The sequence below is a fragment of the Camelina sativa genome, chromosome 12 (assembly GCF_000633955.1).
Source record: "Camelina sativa cultivar DH55 chromosome 12, Cs, whole genome shotgun sequence".
NCBI classification, from domain to species: Eukaryota; Viridiplantae; Streptophyta; class Magnoliopsida; order Brassicales; family Brassicaceae; genus Camelina; species Camelina sativa.
The window spans coordinates 7,829,670-7,835,677 of NC_025696.1; the positions used below are offsets into that span (position 1 = coordinate 7,829,670).

Genomic DNA, 6,008 nt, shown 5'->3' on the forward strand with positions numbered 1-6,008 from the left:
TTAATCTTGTAATATAATACCGCTTTTACCCCTTTAGCATCTCTCCGCGTAAAAAGATCAAAAACTCTCGAAGCACACCGTTGTTGTTTCGGATTCAGAGATCGTCGTCCGGGAAACTCATGCACGCTCTTCAGTACGATTCTTACGGCGGTAGCACTGCTGGTTTGAAGGTTTTAATTCTCTCTATCTCTCTTTTCCAAATATTCCATTATAACCTGCTGCGTTATTGCGATTGATCAGGCCTTTTCTGCCCCGCAAGTTCCCCTGCATTCCTGGTATTCTGATAGCTTTGAAGGTTTTAGTTTCTATATAGAAGAAAAAATGTTATTTGGCGTAGAGGGGTTTGTTTGGGTGTATTTTCTCTTGTATGGGGTTTTGGACTTAGTTACTTCAAAAAAGACATGATATATATATAGGCTTTCTAAATTTTAATGGCACCACCTTTGATATATTGTGTTTTTTAAACAGCTACTGATGTTGCTGGAGAGGTCGTTGAGGTTGGATCAGGAGTCAAGAATTTTAAGGCTGGTGACAAAGTTGTAGCGGTTCTCAACCATCTAGTAAGGCACAAGCTATTGCAGCTATCAATGTTGTAGCAATTACTCTTACTAGTTAAAAACAAGAAATAGTAACTGTTCTTTTTGGTTGTTTTCAGACTGGAGGTGGACTTGCTGAGTTCGCCGTTGCAAGCGAGAAACTGACCGTCAAGAGACCCCAAGAAGTGGGAGCAGCTGAAGCAGCCGCTTTGCCTGTGGCAGGTCTAACCGCACTCCAGGCTCTAACTCAGCCTGCGGGGCTGAAGCTGGATGGTACAGGCAAGCAGGCAAACTTCTTGATCACAGCAGCATCTGGTGGGGTTGGCCACTATGCAGTCCAGCTGGCAAAACTTGGGAACGCTCATGTAACCGCTGTAAGAGGCAAAGCTTGATTATTATTATGTGCAGCATTTACAATATATATAGCCTTGTACACAAGGGTTTTGCAAATGATTAATTACACATATATTCACTTTCTATATATCTCCTTTACACACCCCCTCAAGATGGAGGCAGTAACCTGACGCCAATCTTGCGGTTTAGTTCTTGAATCCGTGGACCAGGTAGTGGTTTTGTTAAAGCATCCGCTAGCTGATCATGAGTGGAGACGTGAGTAACTCGAAGCATGCCTGACTGAATGTGTTCACGGACGAAGTGATAGTCGATCGCAACATGTTTCATCTTCGAGTGGAACACCGGATTGGCACAAAGGTAAGTGGCACCAATATTATCACAGTAGATAACAGGAGCAACTGGAAGCGTGATTCCCATTTCAGTTAAGAGAGAGCAGATCCAGCGGAGTTCGGAGGCAGTGTTGGCAACTGCTCTATATTCCGCTTATGTAGATGAGCGAGAGACACTCTTCTGTTTCTTTGAAGACCAATAGATTGGACTACCACCAAAATAGATAAGATACGCATTTGTAGAAACATAATTACCCTTATCGCGACCCCAATCTGCATCAGAGAAGGCATGGACCGTTAACGGAGCATCACAGCGGAGAAAAATACCAAGGGACTTGGTACCAGCAAGATAACGTAGAATGCGCTTTGCCGCCTGCCAATGTTCGTTTGTAGGTTGATGCATGAACTGAGACAATTTGTTGACTGCAAAAGCAATGTTTGGCCGTGTGAAGGACAGGTATTGGAGACTACCAACAACCATTCGATATTCCTTGGCATCAGATAGAGCCGTGCCAGAGTAAAGTGTGAGTGGTTTTTGTGTCATGGGAGTGGGAACCGGCTTCGCGTCCAGCATGTGTGTCTTCGCCAAGAGGTCAGTGATATATTTTCGCTGCATTAGGTGAAGGCCACTGGCGGTGCGGGTAGCCTCAAGACCTAAGAAATAACTCAAAGCACCCAGGTCCTTGAGTGAGTGATACATGAAAGGCACGAACTAGAGGAGCTTCACCAGCGATGATGATATCATCGACGTACACAAGAACATACATGTAATCACGACCATTGTGATAGATGAATAAGGATGCATCAGCAAGAGAAACTTTAAAACCTGATTGAAGGAGAAAATTCCTCAGTTCTTGATACCACGCGCGAGGCGCTTGTTTAAGACCATATAAGGCCTTATTCAGACGACAGACGTGATGAGGACGGTCCTTGTCGACAAAACCCGGAGGCTGACTGACATAAACCTCTTCATTGAGAGTGCCTTGAAGGAATGCGGTGTTGATATCAACTTGTTGAATCGCCCAATTTCGTTTGACCGCAACCTCCAGAACCAACCGTACCGTCGTGGATTTGATGACAGGGCTAAAAGTCTCAGTGTAATCGATACCATATTGTTGATTGAAGCCACGCGCAACCAACCGAGCCTTGTACCTGTCAATGGATCCATCAGGTTTGTATTTAAGGGTGAAAATCCACTTACAAGGGATAACTTGGCGGTTTGGTGTTGGAGGAACTACATCCTAAGTATGTAGACGGAGTTGAGCATTAATCTCGACGGCCATAGCGTTCCGCCAATTCGGATCCCGAAGTGCCTCTGCCACAGTCGTAGGAATCACAGGAGAAGTGGACACGGTGAGGTTGAATTTTTGTTTTGGCTTCGTGATATGGTTTTTAGCGCGGGTTTTCATAGGATGTAGGTTTTGAGGAAGAGGTGGAGGGGTTGGCGACGGTGCTGGAGAGTTCGCAGGGAGGATTGGGGTGTTAACAGTCGATTGTGAGGAAGAGGACGATGTCGGAGAATTTGGCGAAAGAGAGGAAGGAGATGGAGACGAGGGTTGGATTGATGCTGCTGGGCTCGAGGTTAGTGGGCCTGGGGTAGGAGTTGGGCTTGTAGGAGGTTGTGAATGTTGTGGTTGTGATGGGCCTGAATGAGAGTGGGCCGGAGTAGGAGGATTATCATGAACCCTTTTTGTTCGAGTTTCATGATCGAGATCAGTGGAGGCCGAGGGCGATGACTGTGACAAAGACGACGACGATACCGGTGACGGAGATGCAGCTGACCGTGGTGGAGATGTAGACTCAATGACCGGCGAGTTGGGAGGATGAGGACCTGAACACGGAGGGGATGAATGAGCTGATGACGTGGGAACATGCAACACAGAGTTCCATTCTTGTGGAACAACGACCGGAGACGTGATGGACGAGTCGGAAGACGAAGGTGGCATAGCAAACGGAAAACTGTTCTCAACAAACTGAACGTGACGTGATATATATATCCGACCAGTGGGGACGTCAAGACAAATATACGCACTTTGCGTAAGAGAATAGCCGAGGAAAACACAAGGTGTTGAGCGAGACTCGAGTTTGTTCTTGCGGTATGGGCGAAGCCACGGGTAACACACACAACCAAAGACGCGAAGCTTCAAGTAATTGGGTGAAACGTGAAAGAGCTTCGAGTACGGAGAATCACCTTTTAAGACATCAGTCGGCAAGCGGTTGATTAAGTAAACCGCGGTAGCAAAGGCGTATGGCCAGTAACGTTTCGGAACAGACGCATGATCAAGAAGGGCGAGTCCGGTCTCAACGACGNTGAGTGATACATGAAAGGCACGAACTAGAGGAGCTTCACCAGCGATGATGATATCATCGACGTACACAAGAACATACATGTAATCACGACCATTGTGATAGATGAATAAGGATGCATCAGCAAGAGAAACTTTAAAACCTGATTGAAGGAGAAAATTCCTCAGTTCTTGATACCACGCGCGAGGCGCTTGTTTAAGACCATATAAGGCCTTATTCAGACGACAGACGTGATGAGGACGGTCCTTGTCGACAAAACCCGGAGGCTGACTGACATAAACCTCTTCATTGAGAGTGCCTTGAAGGAATGCGGTGTTGATATCAACTTGTTGAATCGCCCAATTTCGTTTGACCGCAACCTCCAGAACCAACCGTACCGTCGTGGATTTGATGACAGGGCTAAAAGTCTCAGTGTAATCGATACCATATTGTTGATTGAAGCCACGCGCAACCAACCGAGCCTTGTACCTGTCAATGGATCCATCAGGTTTGTATTTAAGGGTGAAAATCCACTTACAAGGGATAACTTGGCGGTTTGGTGTTGGAGGAACTACATCCTAAGTATGTAGACGGAGTTGAGCATTAATCTCGACGGCCATAGCGTTCCGCCAATTCGGATCCCGAAGTGCCTCTGCCACAGTCGTAGGAATCACAGGAGAAGTGGACACGGTGAGGTTGAATTTTTGTTTTGGCTTCGTGATATGGTTTTTAGCGCGGGTTTTCATAGGATGTAGGTTTTGAGGAAGAGGTGGAGGGGTTGGCGACGGTGCTGGAGAGTTCGCAGGGAGGATTGGGGTGTTAACAGTCGATTGTGAGGAAGAGGACGATGTCGGAGAATTTGGCGAAAGAGAGGAAGGAGATGGAGACGAGGGTTGGATTGATGCTGCTGGGCTCGAGGTTAGTGGGCCTGGGGTAGGAGTTGGGCTTGTAGGAGGTTGTGAATGTTGTGGTTGTGATGGGCCTGAATGAGAGTGGGCCGGAGTAGGAGGATTATCATGAACCCTTTTTGTTCGAGTTTCATGATCGAGATCAGTGGAGGCCGAGGGCGATGACTGTGACAAAGACGACGACGATACCGGTGACGGAGATGCAGCTGACCGTGGTGGAGATGTAGACTCAATGACCGGCGAGTTGGGAGGATGAGGACCTGAACACGGAGGGGATGAATGAGCTGATGACGTGGGAACATGCAACACAGAGTTCCATTCTTGTGGAACAACGACCGGAGACGTGATGGACGAGTCGGAAGACGAAGGTGGCATAGCAAACGGAAAACTGTTCTCAACAAACTGAACGTGACGTGATATATATATCCGACCAGTGGGGACGTCAAGACAAATATACGCACTTTGCGTAAGAGAATAGCCGAGGAAAACACAAGGTGTTGAGCGAGACTCGAGTTTGTTCTTGCGGTATGGGCGAAGCCACGGGTAACACACACAACCAAAGACGCGAAGCTTCAAGTAATTGGGTGAAACGTGAAAGAGCTTCGAGTACGGAGAATCACCTTTTAAGACATCAGTCGGCAAGCGGTTGATTAAGTAAACCGCGGTAGCAAAGGCGTATGGCCAGTAACGTTTCGGAACAGACGCATGATCAAGAAGGGCGAGTCCGGTCTCAACGACGTGGCGGTGTTTCCTCTCGGGGATGCCGTTGTGTTGAGGCGTATGTGGAGGTGTGGTGAAGTGTGATATCCCATTAGCCACCAAGAAAGAGCGCAAGGCAAGAAACTCTCCTCCATTATCCGAGTATAATGTTTGGATCTTACTCTGAAAGCGATTTTCGACTAGAGCCTTGAAGGCAATAAAAACCTCTTTGACCTGTGATTTTTGTTTTAAAGGATAGAGCCAGGTGTATATGGTGAAATGATCAACAAGAATAAGATAGTATTTGTGATTATCTGTGGATATAATTGGTGAAGACCAAACATCAGTGTAAAGATATTCAAGTGGCTGTGAAGAAACAATAGTGTTTGAGGAGAAAGGCAACTGATGACTTTTATTGATTAAACACTCAGAACATGAGAATTGTTTTTGGGGAGAAGGAGAAAGAGGTAAAGAAAAGGTGGAAACAATGCCTTTTAAAACAGAAAATGATGGATGCCCTAGTCGAAAATGCCATGAAGAGAGATCGGTCTTGGAGGATGGTGTAGCCGAGAAAATGGAGATGGTGTTGGATGTGACCNTTGGACTTCAACAGTAATGGCACCAAGAAGACCAGAGTAGATGAGCTGATCTTGTCTCTGCCAAAGAGCATAGTTCGGATTTGCAGAGGTGACTCCATCAGCAGTCACGGTAGTAGCAGGAGGAGAAGTTGTGCCGTCGAGATAGCCGGCAAGATCATAACCGGCAAGCAAAGCCTTGACCTGACGGTTCCACATCAGGAAATTTGAAGCCGTGAGCTTAGTAACGTTAGACATATTAACGTTGTGGAGAGAGGATGCATCAGAGGTAGCAATGATCTCACTCTGAGAAGAAGACAT

General features: G+C 46.7%; 1 long non-coding RNA gene across 1 annotated transcript; it reads left to right on the forward strand.

The window, feature by feature from the left end:
* Window positions 231-847, forward strand: LOC104733286. The gene is made up of 3 exons (XR_002034604.1): window positions 231-275; window positions 469-560; window positions 656-847. It is a non-coding gene; the product is annotated as an uncharacterized LOC104733286 (long non-coding RNA).